We start from the raw sequence: 21,089 nt of genomic DNA on the forward strand, positions 1-21,089 counted from the left end.
ACCCACACCCTAACGCTCACCCTTGCCCGAACCCTCAACCTTACCCTAAAACCTCACCCTCACCCTAAACTTCACCCTCACTCTAAACATAACTCTTACCTAACCCTCACCCTAACCCTAACCATCACCCTAATATTCACCCTCACCCTAGACCTTACCCTGACCCTAACACTCACACTAAAGCTAACCCTCACCCTAACCCTAAACCTACCCCTAATCCTAAACCTCACCCTAACCATAACCCTAAACCTAACCTTCAACCTACACGTCACCTTAACCCTTACCCAAACCCTAGTACTCAAACTATCACTAATCTTAACCCTAACCCTAAAACTAACCCTCACCCTCACGCTAACCCTCACCCTAACACTTAGCCTCACCCTAATGCTAACCCTAATCCTAACCCTCAGCCTAAACCTAACCCTCACCCTCACCATAAGCATAACCTTAACACTAAACATAATCCTAAATCTAACACTCATGGTCACCCTAATCCTCACCCTAACCCTAACTGAAACCCTCACCCTCAGCCTCACCCTAGCCCTCACCCTAACCCTAAACCTAACCCTACCCTTCAGCCTCACCCTCACCCTCAGTATAACAGTAAACTTAACCATAAACCTAACCCTCACCATCACCCTCACCCTCAACCTAAACCTAACACTAACCCTAAACCTAACCCTCACCCTAACCCTAACTCTGAACTTAAACCTAACCCTCACCATCACCCTAATCCTAACCCTAACCCTAACCCTAATCCTCATCCTCACCTTACCCTCATCGTAACCCTTACCCTCACACTAACGCTAACCCTAAACCTAACCTTCACCTTCACCCTAACCCTCACCATTACCCTAACAATCACCCGAACCCAAACCCTCACCCACACCCTAACACTCACCCTCTCCCGGACCCTCAACCTCACCTGAAAACCTCACCCTAATCCTAACCTTCACCCTCAATCTAAACATAACTCTAACCCTAACCCTCACCCTAACCCTAACCCTCAAAATAACCCTTAACCTCACCCTTATCCTCACCCTAAACCTAACCCTAACCCATACCTACCTGAAAACCTCAACCTCAACCTCAGCCTCAACTTAACCCTCACCCTCACCATAGCCTTCATGCTAACCCTAAACATCACTCTAATCCTAACCCTAACTCTAATCCTCACTCTAACCCTTACCCTAAACCTAAACTTAACCCTAACCCTAAACCTAACCCTAATGCTAACCCTAATCCTCACCCTCACCCTAACCATCACCCTAAACCTAAACCTCACCCTAAACCTTACCCTAACCCTAACACTCACACTAAACCTAACTATCACCCTAACCCTAAACCACCCCTCAGCCTAAACTTCAACCAAAACCTAAACCTAACCGTAACCCTCACCTTATCCCTAACCCTAACCCTCACCCTATTCCTCATCTTCACATTTATCCCAACACTAATCTCACCCTATCACTAATCCTAATGCTAACCCTAACCCTAACCCACATCCTACCCTAACCCTCACCCTAACCCTTACCCTTGCCCTAATGCTAACCATAACCCTGATCCTCAGCCTAATCCTAACCCTCACCCTCATCCTAACCCTACCCCCCACCTTAACTTTCAGCCTAACCCTAACCTAACCCTCACCCTAATCCTCACCCTAACCCTAACACTTACCTAATGGAAACCCTCAACCTAACCTTCACCCTAACCCTAAACCTAACCCTTACCCTCACCCTCACCCTCAGCCTCACCCTCACCCTCAGTCTAACCCTAAACTTAACCCTAAACCTATCCCTCACCATCACCCTCACCCTCACCCTAAAAGTAAACCTAACGCTAACCTTAACCCTCAACCTAACCCTAACCCTGGCCCTAACGTTAATATTCACCCTCACCCTAATCCTAAACCTAACCCTAACCCTAATCCTCACCCTCACCTTACCCTCATCCTAACCCTTACCCTCACACTAACGCTAACCCTAACCCTAAACTTCACCCTCACCCTAACCCTCACCATATCCCTAACCCTCATCCTAAGCCTAACACTCAACCACACCCTAACCCTCAACCTAAGACTAACCGTAACCCTAACCCTAATCCTAATCCTAACCCTGACCCTGACCCTAAACCTCACCCCAACCCTAACCCTAAGCCAAACCATATCCCTAAACCTAAACCTCACCCTTACCATCACCCTCACCCTAACCCTAATGCTTAACCCTAACCCTCACCAGCACCCTAACCCTCACCATAACCCTTACCCTCTCCCTAACCCTAACCCTAACCCTAACCCTCACAGTCACCCTAACCCTCACCCTAACCCTAATTCTAACACTAAGATTCACCCTCACCCTAATCCTCACTCTAACCTTAACACTTACCTAACCGAAACCCTCACCAACACCCATACTCTAGCCCTCACCCTAACCCCAATCCTAACCTTAAAATTCACCCTCAGCCACACCATCACTCTCTCCCTCAGCCTAACCCTAACCCTAAACCTAATCCTAACCCTAACTCTCAACCTCAGCCTCACACTAACCGTAAACCTAACCCTAAACCTAACCCTCATCCTTACCCACACCGTCACCCAAACCCCAACACTAACCCTCACCCTAACCCTCACCCACACCCTAACCCTAAAATTAACCCTCACCCTCCCCCTCACACTAACCCTCACCATAACCCTAACCCTATCCCTAACCCTAACCCTCAACCTAACCCTAACCCTAAACCTAACCCTAACACTCACCCTAAACCAAACCCTAACCCTCACCCTAACCCTAAACCTTACCCTAACCCTAATCCTAACCCTAACCATTACCCTAACCCTAAACCTAACCCTCACCCTCACACTCAGCCTATCCCTAACCCTTTCCCTAACCCTCACCCTAACCCTAAAACTTACCCTAACACTAACCCTAACTCTGACCCTCACCCTAACACTAACCCTAACCCTAACACTCACCCTAACGCTCACGGTCACCCTAACCCTCACCCTCACCCTAACCCTCACACTAACCCTAACCCAACCATCACCCTCACCCTAACCCTATCGCTAAACCCAATCCTAACCCTCACCCTAGTCCTAATGTTACACCTATCCCTCACCCTCACCCTAACCATCACCCTAATCCTCACCCTCACCCTAGACCTTACCCTGACCCTAACACTCACACTAAAGCTAACCCTCACCCTAACCCTAAACCTACCCCTAATCCTAAACCTCACCCTAACTGTAACCCTAAACCTAACCTTCACCCTTCACGTCACCTTAACCTTACCCAAACCCTAGTACTCAACCTATCACTAATCCTAACCCTAACCCTAAAACTAACCCTCACCCTCACCCTAACCCTCACCCTAACACTTAGTCTCACCCTAATGCTAACCCTAATCCTAACCCTCAGCCTAAACCTAACCCTCACCCTCACCATAAGCATAACCTTAACACTAAACGTAATCCTAAATCTAACACTCACGGTCACCCTAATCCTCACCTTAACCCTAACTGAAACCCTCACCCTCAGCCTCACCCTAGCCCTCACCCTAACCCTAAACCTAACCCTACAATTCAACCTCACCCTCACCCTCAGTATAACAGTAAACTTAACCATAAACCTAACCCTCACCATCACCCTAAACCTAACACTAACCCTAAACCTAACCCTCACCCTAACCCTAACTCTGAACTTAATCCTAACCCTCACCATCACCCTAATCCTAAACCTAACCCTAACCCTAATCCTCACCCTCACCTTACCCTCATCGTAACCCTTACCCTCACACTAACGCTAACCCTAAACCTAACCTTCACCTTCACCCTAACCCTCACCATTACCCTAACACTCACTCGAACCCAAACCCTCACCCACACCCTAACCCTCACCCTCTCCCGGAGCCTCAACCTCACCCGAATACCTCACCCTAATCCTAACCTTCACCCTCACTATAAAAATAACTCTAACCCTAATCCTCACCCTAACCCTAACCCTCAAAATAACCCTCAACCTCACCCTTATCCTCACCCTAACCCTAACCCTAACCCATACCTACCTGAAAACCTCAACCTCAGCCTCAACTTAACCCTCACCCTCACCATAGCCTTCATGCTAACCCTAAACATCACTCTAATCCTAACCCTAACCCTAATCCTCACTCTAACCCTTACCCTAACACTAACCTTAACCCTAAACCTAACCCTAATGCTAACCCTAATCCTCACCCTCACCCTAAACATCACCCTAAACCTAAACCTCACCCTAAACCTTACCCGAACCCTAACACTCACACTAAACCTAACCATCACCCTAACCCTAAAACACCCCTCAGCCTAAACCTCAACCTAACCGTAACCGTAACCCTCACCTTATCCCTAACTCTAACCCTCACCCTATCCCTCACCTTAACACTTATCCAAACACTAATCTCACCCTATCACTAATCCTAATGCTAACCATAACCCTAACCCTCATCCTAGCCTATCTCTCACCCTAACCTTTACCCTCGCCCTAATGCTAACCATAACCCTGACCCTCAGCCTAATCCTAACCCTCACCCTCATCCTAACCCTAACCTAACCCTCACCCTAATCGTCACCCTAACCCTAACACTTACCTAACAGAAACACTCACCCTCAGCCTCACCCTAGCCCTCACCCTAAACCTACCCCTCACCCTCACCCTCACCCTCACCTTCAGTCTAACTCTAAACTTAACGCTAAACCTAACCCTCACCATCACCCTCAACCTCACCCTAAACGTAAAACTAACCTTAACCATAACCCTCACCCTAACCCTAACCCTGACCCTAACCTTAACCTTCACCCTCACCCTAATCCTAAACCTAACCCAAACCCTAATCCTCACCCTCACCTTACCCTCATCCTAAACCTCACCCTCACACTAACGCTAACCCTAATCCTAAACTTCCCCCTCACCCTAACGCTCACCATATCCCTAACACTCATCCTAAGCCTAACACTCAACCACACCCTAACCCTCAACCTAAGCCTCACCCTAACCCTAACCCTTATCCTAATCCTAACCCTGACCCTCACCTTAAATCTCACCCCAACCCTAACCCTAACCCTAACCCTAACCCTAACCCTCACCGTCACGCTAACACTCCCCCAAACCCGAAACCTCACCCACACCCTAACCCTCACAATCTCCCCAACCCTCAACCTCACCCTCACCCTCACTCTCAACCTAAAGCTCACCCTCACTCTAAACATAACCCTTACCCTAACCCTCACCCTAACCCTAACCCTAACCCTCATCCTAACCCTAACCCTCAAAATAACCCTCAACCTCACCCTAATCCTCTCCCTAGCCCTAACCCTTACCTAAGTGAATATCTCACCCTCACCCACAACCTCAACCTAACCCTTACCCTCACCATAGCCTTCACGCTAACCCAAAACATCACTCTAACCCGAACCCGAACCCGAACCCTCACCCTCACCCTTACCCTAAACCAAAGACTAACCCTAACCCACACCCTAAACCTAACCCTAACCCTAATGCTAACCCTAATCCTCACCCTCACCCTAACCATCACCCTAACCCTTACCCTCAACCTAAACCTTACCCTAACCCTAACACTCACACTAAACCTAACTTTCACCCTAACCCTAAACCTAACAGTCAGTCTAAACTTCAACCTAACCCTAAACCTAACCCTAATCCTTACCTTATCCCTAACCCGAAACCTAACCCTCACCCTAACCCTCACCTTAACACTTACCCAAACTCTAATCCTCACACTATCTCTAATCCTAACACTAAACCTCAACCTCACACTAACCCTCATCCTAACCCTTACCCTCACCATGATGCTAATCCTAACCCTAACCCTCACCGTAATCCTAAACCTCACCATTACCCTAAGCCTAACCCTAAAACCATTTCTAAATCTAACCCTCTCAGTCACAATACCCCTAACCCTAACCCTAACCCTAACCCTCACCCTCACCCTAACCCTAACCCTGACCCTCACCCGATACCTCACACTAACCCTCACACTATCCGTAACGCTAACCCTAACCCTCACCATCACACTAACCGTCACCCTAAGCCTTATATCACACTGAACCTAACCCTATTCCTAAATCTAACCCTCATACTAACCGTAACGCTCACCCTAAACCTAACAATAATCCTCAACCTAACCCTCACTCTAACACTCACTCTAACGCTCACCCTAATCCTAACACTGAACGTCACCCGAACCCGAATCCTAAACCTCACCGTAAAACTCACCCTCACCTTAAACATCACACTAACCCTAATACTCACCCTTACTCTAACCCTAAGCCTCACCCTAACCATAATCCTAACCATAACTCTCACCCTGACTCTCACCCTCAACCTAAACCTCACCCTCACCCTTACACTCACCCTTACCCTAAACATCACCCTAACCCGAACCCTCACTCTAACCCTAACCCTCACCCTAACCATTATACTCACACTAACCCTAACACTCACACTAACCCTAACCCTCACCCTATCCCTAAACCTAACCCTATCCCTCAACCTAAACCTCAGCCTCACCCTAAAACTAATGATAACCCTAACACTCACCCTCACCCTAAACCTCACCATAACCCTTACCCTCATCCTAACCCTAAGCCTCATCCTCAAACTAAAGCTCACCCTAACCCTTACTCTCACCCTAACCTGCACTCTAAGCCTAACCCTAACCCTCACCCTTACCCTCACCCTAACCCTAACCGTAATCCTAACCCTCACCGTAACCCTAACCTCACATTCACCCTCATTCTCAACATCAGCCTAAGCCTAACCCTACCCCTAAGCATAATCCTAAACCTAACCCTCGACCTCACCCTCACCCTAAACCTAACTCTATCCCTAAGACTCACCCTAAATCTAACCCTCACTCTAACCCTAACTCTAACCCTCAGCCTCACCCTAACCCTAATCCTAACCAAAATCCTCACCCTATCCCTAACCCTAACACTAACCCTCACCCTAACACTCACCTTAACACTTACCCAAACCCTAACCCTCAGCCTATCCCTAACCCTAACTCTATCCTTCACCCTAACCCTCACGCTCACCTTAACATTAATGATAACCCTAACCCTCACCCTAACCATAACCCTTACCCTCATCCTAACCCTAAGCCTCACCTTCAATCTAAACCTCACCCTAACCCTTACACTCACCCTAACCCTAACCCTAACCCTAACCCTCACCCTAAGACTAACCTTACCCTCACCCTCAGCCTCAGCCTCATTCTAAGCATAACCCTAACCTTAACCATAATCCTAACTCTAACCCTCACCCTAAGCCTCACCCTAACACTAACCCTAAACAACAACCTCACCCTCACCCTAACCTTAACCCTATCCCTAACACTCACCCTAAATCTAACCCTCACAATAACCCTAACTCTAAACCTCACCCTAACCCTCATCCTAACCCTAACGCTATCCCTAACCCTCAACCTCACCCGAAACCTCATCCAAACCCTTACCCTCACCATAACCTTAACCCTAACCCTAACCATAATCCTCACCCTAACCCTAACCCTAACCCACACCCTCACACTCACCCTCACCCTCACCCTCACCCTAACACTCACCCAAACCTTAACCTTAACCCTAATCCTAAGCCTAACCCTCATGCCCACCCTCACCCTAAACCTAACACTAACCCTCACCCTCATCCTAACCCTAACCCTCACCCTCACCCTAAACATCACCCTAAACCTAACCGTCACCCTAACCCTAACCGTAACCCTAAACTTAACCCTAAACCTCACCCTAACCATCACCCTAACCCTAACACTAACCCTAACCCTCACCCTCACCCTAAACCTCACCCTATCACTTATCCTCACAATAACCCTAACCCTAACCCTAACTCTCACACTATCCCTAACCCTCATCCTAACCCTAACCCTACCCCTCAACCTAAACCTTACCTTTAACCTAACCCTAACCCTATCCCTCACCTTAACCCTAACCCTAACCCTAACTGACACCTTCACTCTAACCCTCACCGTCACCCTAACACTCACCAGAACCTGAACCCTCACCCACCACCTAACCCTCACCCTCTCCTGAACCTCACCCTCACCCGAAACCACACTGTTACTCTAAACCTCACCCTCACCCCAAACTTCATCCTAATCCTAAACCTCACCTTAACCCTAACCATCAAACTAAGACTCACCCTCACCCTAATCCTCACCCTAACCCTAACAGTAGCACTTACCTAACTGCAAACCTCACCCTCAACCTCACCATCACCCTCAACCTAATTCTCACCCTCACACTCACCCTCACCCTAACCCTTACCCCAAGCCTAAACCCCACCCTAACACTAGCCCTAACCCTAATGCTTACCCTAACCCTCAACCTCACCTTACCCTCACCCAAACCCTTACCCTCACCCTAACCTGTACCCTAACCCTAACACTCACGCTAAACCTAACACTCACACTAACACTAAACCTACCCCTCAGCCTAAATCTCAACCTAACCGTCACACTAACATTCATCTTAACTGTTACCCAAACCATAATCTTCACCATATCACTAATCCTAACTCTAGCCCTGAACTCTAACACTCACGCTCACCCTAACGCTAACCCTAAACCTTATCCTCACTCTAATGCTAATCCTAACCCTAACCCTCACCCTAATCCTAACCCTCACCCTCACCTTCACCCTCACCCTAAGCCTAAGCATATCCCTAACCCTAATCCTAAATCTAATCCTCACCCTCACCCTAACCCTAACCCTGACACTGACCCTTACCGTACGCTCACCCAAGCCCTTACCCTCATCCTAACCCTCACCCTAACTCTAACGCTAACCCTAACCCACACCATCACCCTAACAATAACGCTAACCCTAACCCTCACACTAACACTACCCCTCAAACTAACTCTCACACTAACCCTCACCCTAACACTAACCCTCAACGCCACCCTCACACTAACTCTAAACCTAACCCTAATCCTCAGACTAACCCTCACTCTAACCCTCACTCTAACCCTAAGAATAACCCTAAAACTCACCCTAAAACTCACCCCCACCCAAACATTAATGCTAACCCAAACCCGAACAATCACCCTAACCTTCACCCTAACCCTTACCCTCACCCTAATGCTAACCCTATCCCTAATCCAAAGGATAATCCTAAAACTCATCCTCACCCTAAGCATAACCTTAACCCTAAACCTAATCCTAAATCTACCCCTCACCATCAACTTAACCGTAACCCTATCACTAAACCTCACCCTCACCCTAATCCTAACCCTAAACCTCACCCTGACCCTCACCCTAACCCTAACGCTAACCCTAACCCACACCCTCACACTAACCCTCATCCTAACCCTTATCCTCACAGTAACTCTAACCCTAACCCTAACCCTAAACCTAACCCTAACCCTCACAGTAACCCTAACTGTCACCCTAAACCTAACTCTACCGCTCACCCTAAGCCTCACCCTAATCCTAACCCTAACCCTCACCATAATCCTCACCATAATCCTATCCCTAACATTTACCTAACCGAAATACTCACTCTCACCCCCACCCTAGCTCTCACACTAACACAAACCCTAACCCTAACAATCAAATTCACCCTCAACCTCACCCTCAGTCTAACCCTAAACCTAACCCTAATCCTAACACTAACCCTCACCGTCACACTTACCCTAACCGTAACCCTAACCCAAACCCTAAACCTCATCCTCAACCTCAACCTCAGCCTAACACTAACCCTAACCCTAACCCTCACCCTAACCCTGAACCTAACCCTAACCCTCATCTTCACCCTAATCCTAAACCTAACCCTAACCCTAAGCCTCACCCTCACCTTACCCTCATCCTCACCCTTACCCTCACACTAACGCTAACCCTAAACCTAAACGTCAACCTCACCCTCACTTTCGTCGTCACCCTAACCCTCATCCTAAGCCTAACCCTCACCCACATCCTAACCCTCACCAGACCCCTAACCGTAACCCTCACCCTAACCCTGACTCTAATCCTCACCCTCACCGTAAGCCTAATCTGAAACGTAACCAGCACTCTAACCCTCAACCTAACTTGATCGCTATCCCTAACCCTCACCCTCACCCTAAACCTCATCCTAACCCTTACCCTAACCATAACCCAAACCCTAAATCTAATCCTCACCCTATCCCTAAACCTCACCCATCCCCTAACAGTCACCCTCACCCTCTCCCTCACCCTAACACTCACTCTAACTCTAACACTAACCGTAATCCTAAACCTAACACACATGCTCACCCTCAACCTAACCCTAACCCTAAACCAAACCCTAAACCTCATTCTCACCCTAACCCTCACCCTCAACCTAAACATCACCCTAATCCTAACCCTCACCCTAACCCTAACTGTAACCCTCACCCTAACGCTAAACATTACCCTCACCCTAAACCTAACCCTCACCCTAACCCTAAAGCAAACCCTAACCCTCACCCTCACCCTAAACCTCACCCTAACACTTACCCTCACACTAACCCTAACCCTAACCCTAACCCTAACCCTACCCTCAAACTAAGCCTCACGGTAAACCTAACAACAACCATAACCCTCTCTCTAACCCTAACCCTAACCTTAACACTCACCCTCACCCTAACCCTCACCGTCACCCTAACAATCACCCTAACCCGCACCCTCACACACACCTTAACCCTCACCCTCTCCCGAACCCTCACCCTCACCCGAAAGCTCATCTTCACCCTAACCCTGACCCTCACCCTATACATCACCCTAACCCTAACCCTTACCCTAACACTACCCCTCACCCGAAACCTAACCCTAAAACTAAGCCTCACCCTCAACCTAATCCTCATCCTAACCCTAACCCTAATCCTTACCTAATTGAAAACGTCACTCTCAACCTCACCATCACCCTCAGCCTAACTCTCACCCTCACACTAGCCCTGTCCCAAAACCTAACCCTCATCCTAACCCTAACCTTAACCCTCAACTTCACCCTCACCCTAACCCTCACCCTCACCCTAAGCCTCACAGTAACCCTTAACCTCACCCTAACCCTTACCTTAACCCTTACCCTCACACTAATGATAACTCTAACCCTAACCCTCACCGTAATCCTAACCCTCAAACTCACCCTCACCCTCACCGTAAGCCTAACCCTCACCCTAATCCTAAATCTAACACTCACCATCACACTAACCCTAACCATGACCCTCACACTCACCCTAACTCTAACCCTAACTCTCACCCTAACTCTCACCCTAACCCTAACGATAACCCTAACCCTCACCATCACACTAACCCTCAACCTAACAATTATCATCACACTAACCCTACCCCTATCCCTAACCCTAAACTTCACACTAAACCTAATACTCACCCTAATCCTAATCCTACCCCTCAGCCTAACCCTCACACTAACACTCACAAAAACCCTCACCCTCATCCTAAACATCACACTAATCCTAACCCTCACCCTAACCCTAACCCTAACCATCACCCTAAGCCTAACCATAATCCTCACCCTAACCCTAACCTTCACCCTAGCCATCAACCTAACCCTAACGCTAATCCTAACCCTCACCCTCACCCTAAACCTCAACCTAACACTTATCCTCACACTAACCCTAACTGTAACCCTAACTCTAACCCTCAAAATAAGCCTCACCCTAAACCCTACACTATCCCTAATCCTCATGGTAACCCTAACCCTAACCTTAACCCTAAGCCTCACCCTAACCCTCACCGTCCACCTAACACTCACCCGAACCTGAACCCTCACACACACCCTAACCCTCACCCTCTCCCGAAACCTCACCTCACCCTCAACCGATACCTGACCTTCACCCTAACCCTGACCCTCTCCGTAAACATCACCCTAAACCTATGCCTAACCCTTACCCTAAACCTCACCCCAACCCTAACACTCAAACTAAGCCTAATCCTCAACCTAATCCTCATCCTAATCCTAACCCTAACCCTTAGCTAAATGAAACCCTCACCCTCAACTTCACCATCACTCTCAGCCTAACTCTCACACTCACCCTAGCCCTGAACCTAAACCTATCCCTCACACTAAACCTAAACCTAACCCTCACTCTCAACTTAACCCTAACCCTCACACTCACACTAAGCCTCACCCTAAACCTTACCCTCACTCTAAACCTTAAACTAACCCTTACCCTCTCACACTAATGCTAACCCTAACCCTAACCCTCACCCAAATCAGAACCCTCACCATCACCCTCACACTCACCCTAATCCTAACCCTAACCCTAATCCTAAATCTAACGCTCACCATCAGCCTAAACCTAACCATAACAATAACCCTCACCCTCACCCTAACACTAAGGCTAACCCTCACCCTAACACTCACCCTAACCCTAACGCTAACCCGAAACCTCACCATCACGCTAACTCTCACCCTAACACTTATCATCACACTAACCCTACCCCTATCCATTACCCTAACCCTCAAACTAAACCTAATGCTCACTCTAACCCTAACCCTACACCTCAGCCTAAACCTCACCCTAACACTCACCCTAACCCTCATGCTCACCCAAAACATCACCCTAATCCTAACCGACACCCTAACCATAACCGTAACCCTCATCCTAACCCTAACACTCACCCTAACACTAACGCTAACCCTAACCCTCACCCTCACCCTAAACCTCACCCTAACACTTATCCTCACACTAACCCTAACCCTAACCAATAACCCTAACCCTACCCCTCAAACTAAGCCTCGCCCTAAACCTAACAGTAACCCTAAACCTCACTGTAACCCTAAACCTAACCTTAACCCTAATCCTAAATCTAACCCTCACCATCACCCTAATCCTAACCCTAATCCTCACCCTCACCCTAAACCTAACCCTAACCCTCACACTAACCCTCACCCTAACCCTTAATGCTAAACCTAGCACTCATCATCACACTAACCCTCACCCTAACACATATCATCACACTAACCTTACCCCTATCCCTAACCCTAACCCTCACTCTGAACCTAATACCCACCCGAACCCTAACCATAGACCTCAGCCTACCCCTCACCCTAACACTCACCCTAACCCTCACCCTAAACCTAACCCTAAACCTCGCACTCACCCAAAACCTAAACCTCACCCTAAACCTCACCCTCACCATAAATATCACCCTAACCCTAACACTCACCCTAACTCTAACCCTAAACCGCACCCTAACCCTAACTCTAACCGTAAAACTCACCCTCACTCTCACCCTCACCCTAAACCTCATCCCCACCCTAACCCTCACCCTAACCCTAACGCTAACCCTAACCCTCACCCTCACCCTAAACCTCACCCTAACACTTATCCTCACATTAACCATAACCCTAACCTAAACATAACCCTACCCCTCAAAGTAATCCTCATCCTAAACCTAACACTAACCCTAAGCCTCACTTTAACCCTAACATTAACCTTGACCCTCACCCTCAACCTAAACCTCACTGTCACACTAACACTCACTCAAAACCGAACCATCACCCACCCCCTAACCCTCACACTCTCCCGAACCCTCAACCTCTCCCGAACCCTCAACCCTCACCGGAAAACTCAGGTTCACCCTAACCCTGACCCTCACCCTAAACATCACCTTAACCCTAACACTTACCCTAATCCTAACCCTCACCCGAACCCGAACCCTCAAACTAAGCCTCACCCTCAACCTAATCCTCATGCAAACCCTAACCCTAACCCATACATTATTGAAACCCTCACCCTCAACCTCACCATCACCCTCAACCTAACTCTCACCCTCACCCTAACACTGAACCTAAACCTAAACCTCACCCTCACCCTAAACCTAACCCTCACTCTCACCCTAACCCTAACCCTCAACCTCACCCTAAGCCTCAACCTCAATCTTTTCCTCACCCTAAACCTTAGGCTAACCCTTACCCTCACCCTAATGCTAACCCTAACCCTAACCCTCACCCTAATCCTAACCCTCAAACTCACCCACACCCTCACCCTAAGCCTAACCCTAACGCTAATCCTAAATCTAACTCGCACCATCACCCTAACCCTAACCCTAAACCTAACCCTCATCCTCACCCTAACCGTAACCTAATCCTCAACCTAATACTCAACCTAACCATAACGCTAACCCTAACCCTCACCATCACACTAACCCTCACCCTAACACTTATCATCACACTAACCCTACCCCTATCCCTAACCCTAACCCTCACACTAAACCTAATGCTCACCCGAAACCTAACCCTACCCCTCAGCCTACCCCTCACCCTAAAACTCACCCTAACCCTTACCCTAAACCTAATCTTAAACCTCACCCTCACCCGAAACCTAAACCTCACCATAAAACTCACCCTCACCATAAACATCACCCTAACCCTAACACTCACCCTAACTCTAAACTTAAACCACACCCTAACCCTAACCCTAACTGTAACCCTCACCCTCACTCTCACCCTCACCCTAAACCTCACCCTCACCTAACCCTCACCATTACACTCACCCTCACCCTGAACATCACCCTAACATTAGCCCTCACTCTAACCCTAACCCTAACCCTCACCCTAACCCTAAAAATTACCGTAACCCTCACCCTCATTCTCATCCTCACTCTAAACGTCACCCTCACCATCACCCTCACCCTTACACTCACCCACACCCTAAAAATCAACCTAACCCTAACTCTCAATCTAACCCAAAACCTAACCCTCACCCTAACCCTAACACTCAGCCTAACCCTCAACCTAACCCGAACGATAACCTAACCCTCAGCCTCAACCTAACCCGCACCCTAACCCTTATCCTCACACTAACCCTAACACTCACACTAACCCTATCCCTCAACCTATCCCTAACCCTAACCCTATCCCTCAACCTAACTCTCATCCTCACCCTAACACTAATGCTAAACCAAACCCTAACCCTCACCCTAACCCTTACCCTCATCCTAACCCTCAGCCTCACCCTGAACCTAAACCTCACCCTAACCCTTACCCTCAGCCTAACCCGCAGCCTAACCCTCAACCTAAACCTAAACCTCACTCTTAACCTCACCCTAAACCTAACACTAACCCTAACCCTCACCCTAACCCTAACCTCACCCTCACCCTCAGCCTCAGCCTCAGCCTAAGCTTAACCCTAAACCTATTCCTAATCCTAACCCCAATGCTCACCCTCAGCCTCAACGTAACTCTAAACCTAATCCTTACCCTAACCCACACCTTCACCCTCACCCTAACCCGAACCCTACACCTAACCCTCACCCTAATCCTGACTGTAAACCTCAACCTCACCGTAAGCCTAACCTGAAACATAACCCTCACACTAACCCTCACCCTAACTCGAACGATATCCCTAAACCTCACCCTCACCCTAAACCTCAGCCTAACCCTTACCGTCACCATAACCCAAACCCTAACCCTAAACCTAATCCTCACCATAACCATAACCCTCACCCTCACCCTCACCCTCACCCTAAAACTAATTCTAACTCTAAACCTAACCCTAATCCTAAACCTAACCCTCACATTCACCCTCACCCGAACCCTAACCCTAAATCTAACACTAACCCTCACCTCACCCTAACCCTCAACCTTACCCTAAACATCACCCTAATCCTAATCCTCACCCTAACCCTAACCGTAACCCTCAGCCTAACCCTATACTTAACGCTCACCCTAACCCTAACCCTCACTCTAGCCCTCACCCTAACCATAACGCTAACCCTATCCCTCACCCTCACCATAAACCTCACCCTAACACTTATCCTCACACTACCCCTAACCCTAAAATTAACCCTAACCCTATCCCTCAAACTAAGCCTCACCCTAAACCCAACACTAACCCTAACCCTCATTGTAACCCTAACCATAACCTTAACCCTCATCCTCAACCTAAACCTCACCGTCACCCTAACAATCACCTGAACACGAACCCTCACACACACCCTAAACCTCACCCTCTCCCAAACCCTCACCCTAATCCTAAATCTAACCCTAACCCTCTCCCTAACCCTCACCCTAATACTAATGCAAACCCTAAGCCTAAACCTCACCCTCACCCTCACCCTAACTTATCCTCAAACTAACCCTAACAATACCCCTAACCCTAACCCTCACATTAAACCTAATGCTCACCCTAACCCTAAGCCTACCCCTCAGCCTAACCCTCACCCTAACAGTCACCCTAACCTTCATCCACACCCTAAACATCACCCTAAACCTAACCCTCACCGTAACCCTAACGGTAACCCTCATCCTAACCCTAAACCTCACCCCAACACTAACGCTAACCCTAACCCTCACCCTAAACCTCTCCCTAACACTTATCCTCAAACTAACCCTAACCCTAACCCTAACCTTGTCCCTACCACCCAAACTAAGGCTCACCCTAAACCTAACAGTAACCCTAACCCTCAATGTAACCCTAAACCTAACCTTAACCCTCACCATCATCCTAACCCTCACCGTCACCCTAAAACTCACCCGAACCCGAACCCTCATCCACACCTAAACCTCACCCTCTCCCAAACCCTCACCCTCACCTGAAACCTCACCTTCACCCTAAACCTGACCCTCACCCTAAACATCACCCTAACCCTAACCGTTACCCTAACATTAACCCTCACCCGAACCCTAACTCTCAAACTAAGCCTCACCCTCAACCTAATCCTCATCCTAACCCTAAGCCTAACCCTTACCTTACTGAAACCCTCACGCTCAACATCACAATCACCCTCAGCCTAACTCTCACCCTCACCCTAGCCTTTATCCTAAACCTAAACCGAACCCTAAGCCTAACCCTAACCCTCAGTCTCACCCTCACCCTAACCCTAACCCTCAACCTAAGCCTCACCCTATCCCTTTCCTTCACCCTAACCCTTACCCTAATCCTTACCCTCACAATAATGCTAACCCTAACCCTAACCCTCACCCTAATCCTAACCCTCACCCTCAACCTCACCCCCACCCTAACCCTCACCCTAACCCTAACGGTAACCCTAAGCCTCAACATCACACTAACTCTCACCCTAACTCTTATCATAACACTAACCCTACCCTATCACTAACCGTAACCCTCACACTAAACCTACTGCTCAAACTCACCCAAACACTCACCCTAACCCTTATCCTCACACTAACCCTACCCCTACACCTAACCCTAACCCTCACACTAAACCTAATGCTCACCCTAACCGTAAGCCTATCCCTCAGCCTAATCATCACCCTAACACTAACCTAACCCTCATCCTCAGCCTAAACATCACCCTAAACCTAACCCTCACCCTAACCCTAACCGTAACCCTCACCCTAACCCTAATACTCACCCTCATCCTAACGCTAACCCTAACCCTCACCCTCACCCAAAACCTCACCCTAACACTTATCCTCACAATAACCCTAACCCTAAACCTAACCCTAACCCTCCCCCTCAAACTAAGGCTCATCCTAAACCTAACATAACCCTCACTGTAACCCTAAACCTAAGCTCAACCCTCACCCTCATCCTAACCCTCACCGCCAACCTAACACTCACCCGAACCCGAACCCTCACCCACACCTAAACCTCACCCTCTCCCGAACCCTCACCCTCACCCGAAACCTCACCTTCACCCTAACCCTGACCCTCACCCTAAACATCACCCTAACCCTAACCCTTACCCTAACACTAACCCTCACCCGAACCCTAACTCTCAAACTAAGCCTCACCCTCAACCTAATCCTCATCCTAACCCTAACCCTAACCCTTATCTTACTGAAACCCTCACCCTCAACATCCCCATCACCCTCACCCTAGCCTTGACCCTAAACCTAAACCTCACCCTCACCTTAACCCTAACCCGCACTCTCACCCTCACCCTAACCCTCACCCTCAACCTAAGCCTCACCCTAACCCTTTCCCTCACCCTAACCCTTACCTTAATCCTTACCTTCACACTAATGCTAACCCTAACCCTAACCCTCACCCTAATCCTAACCCTCACCCTCACCCTAACCCTCACCATAACAATAACTGTAACCCTAACCCTCACCATCACACTAACACTCAACCTAACAATTATCATCACACTAACCCTACCCCTATCCCTCACCCTAACCGTAACCCTACCCCTCAGCCTACCCCTCACACTAACACTCAACCTAACCGTCACCCTAAACCTAACGGTAAACCTCACCCCCCGCTGAAACCTAAACCTCACCCTAAACCTCACTCTCACCATAAAAATCAACCTAACCTTAAAACTCACCCTAACTCTAAGCATAAACCTCACCCTAACATTTATCCTCACACTAACCCTTAGCATAACCCTAACCCTAAACCTACCCCTCAAACTAAGCATCACCCTAAACCCAACACTAACCCTAACCCTCACTGTAAACCTAACCCTAACCTTAACCCTCACCTTCACCCTAATCCTCACCGTCACCCTAACACTCACCAGAACCCGAACACTCACACACACTGTAACACTCACCCTCTCCTGAACCTTCACCCTCACCCGATACCTCACGTTCACCCTAACCCTGACCATCACCCTAAACATTACCCTAACCCTAACCCTTACCCTAACCCTAACCCTCACCCGAACCCTAACCCTCAAACTAAGCCTCACCCGCAATCTAATCCTCATCCTAACCCTAACCCTAACGCTTACTTAATTGAAACCCTCACCCTCAACCTCACCATCTCACCCTAACCCTAGTCCTGACCCTAAACCTAACCCTCACACAACCCTAACCCTAACCCTCACTCTCACCCTCACCCTAACCCTCACCCTCACCTTAAGCCTCACCCTAACCCTTACTCTAACCCTAAACCTTACCCTAACCCTCACCCACACACTAAACCTCACTATCACCCTCACCCTCACCCTCAAACTAAACCTCACCCTCCCCTTAACCCTAAACTTAACCCTAATCCTCACGCTAACACTAATATTCACCATCAACCTCACCCTCCCCCTAAGCCTAGCCGTAAACCTAACCAAAATCCTAAACCTAACCCTCAACCTCACCCTCACCCTAAACCAAACCCTAACCGTAACCCTCACCCTAACTCTAACACTCACCCTAAACCTAACCGTTAACGTCACACTCAACCTAAACCTAACGCTAACCTTCACCCTCACCCCAACCCTCAGACTAATCCTAAGGCTAACCCTGACCCTCACCATAACCCTAACACTCACCCTAACCCTTATCCTATCACTAACCCTAAACCTAACCCTAACCCTCAAAATAACCATAACCCTCACCCTAAACCTGACCCTACCCATCAACCTAAACCCTACCCAAACCTAACCCTAACCCTAAACCACACCCTAACCCTAACCCTAACCCTAACCCTCACCCTCACCCTAACTCTCACCATCACACTAACACTCACCCTAAATCTAACCCTCACACACAACCTAACCCTCCCCCTCACCCAAACACTCACGGTTACTCTAACCCACACCCTTACCCTAAACATCACCATAACCCTAACCCTCACCCTCACCCTAAACATAACACTCACCCTCACCCTAACCCTAGCCCTGAAACTCACCCTAACAGTCACCCTCACACTCACGCTAACCCTATCCCTCACTCTCAACCTAACCCTCAGCCTAACCTTTACACTTACCCTAAACCTAACTCTAACCCTAACCCTAACTCTAATGCAAAGCGTAACCCTCACCCTCACCCTCACCCTCACCCTCATCCTTACCCTTACCCTCACCCTCACTCTCTCCCTAACCCTCAACCTAAAATTAACCCTTAACCTAACCCTAAGACTAAACCTCACCCTCACCTTCACCCTAACCCCAACCCTAAACCTAACCCTGATCCTAACCCTAATCCTCACACTAAACCTAACCCTAAACATAAACTTAAACCTCACCTTAACCCTCACCCTAAAGCTAAACCTAACCCTAACCCTCACCCTCACCCTAACCCTCACCCTAAAACTAAACCAAACCCTCATCCTCACCCTAAAAATAAACCTAACCCTAACCCTCACCCTCACCCTCAACCTTACCCTAACCCTAACCCTAACCCTCACCCTAACCCTAACCCTCACCCTAACGCTAACTCTAAACCTAACCCTAATCCTCACCCTAAACCTCATGCTAACACTAATGCTAACCCTAACCCTAATCTTTACCCTAACTCTCTTCCTAACCCTTACACTCACACTAACCCTAAACCTAACAATAATCCTCACACTAACCCTAATCCTAACCCTAAACCTCAAACTCACACTAACCCTCACCTTCAACCTAACCCTCATTCTAAACCTAACCCTCACCCACACCCTAATACTCACCCTAACCCGAACATGAAACCTCACCCTAACCGTCACGCTCAAACTAAACATCACCCTAACCCTAACCCTCACCCTAACACTAACCATAAACCTCACCCTCACCCTAACCTTAACCCTAACACTAACCCTAAACCTAACCCTCACCGTAACCCTGACCCTAACACTCAGGCTAACCCTAACCCTCACTCTCAACCTAACACTCACCCTAAACCTTTCTCTCACCCTAACCGTAAGCCTAACCCAAACCCTCACACTAAACATTAATGCTAACCCTATCCCTCACCCTAACCCTCACCCTCACCCTAATCCTACCCTTAAACCTACCCCTCAGCCTCACCCTAGCCCTCACCTCAACCCTAAACCTAACACTAACCATACAACTAACCATAAACTTAACTCTAAACCTCACCCTCACTCTCACCATCACCCTCACCCTAACCCTCACCCTCACCCTACCCTAACCCTAATCCTCACCCTGACCCTCACCTTAACCCTAACCTTAACCCTCACCCTAACCCTAATCCTAAACCTAACTCTAACCCTCAACATAAACCTCACCCTCACCCTAAACCTAACCGTAACCCTAAAACTCACCCTAACCCTAACCCTAAACCTAATGCTATCCCAAATCCTCACCCTCACCCTAACACTCACTCTAACCCTTAACCTCACCCTATCCCTAACCCTAACCCTAAACCTAAACCTCAATCTAACCCTAACCCTAACAATAGCCCTCAACCTAACCCTTACCCTCACCA

Source organism: Dipodomys merriami, unplaced genomic scaffold, assembly GCF_024711535.1.
Source record: "Dipodomys merriami isolate MVZ:Mamm:240054 unplaced genomic scaffold, mDipMer1.0.p SCAF_54, whole genome shotgun sequence".
Taxonomy (NCBI): Eukaryota; Metazoa; Chordata; class Mammalia; order Rodentia; family Heteromyidae; genus Dipodomys; species Dipodomys merriami.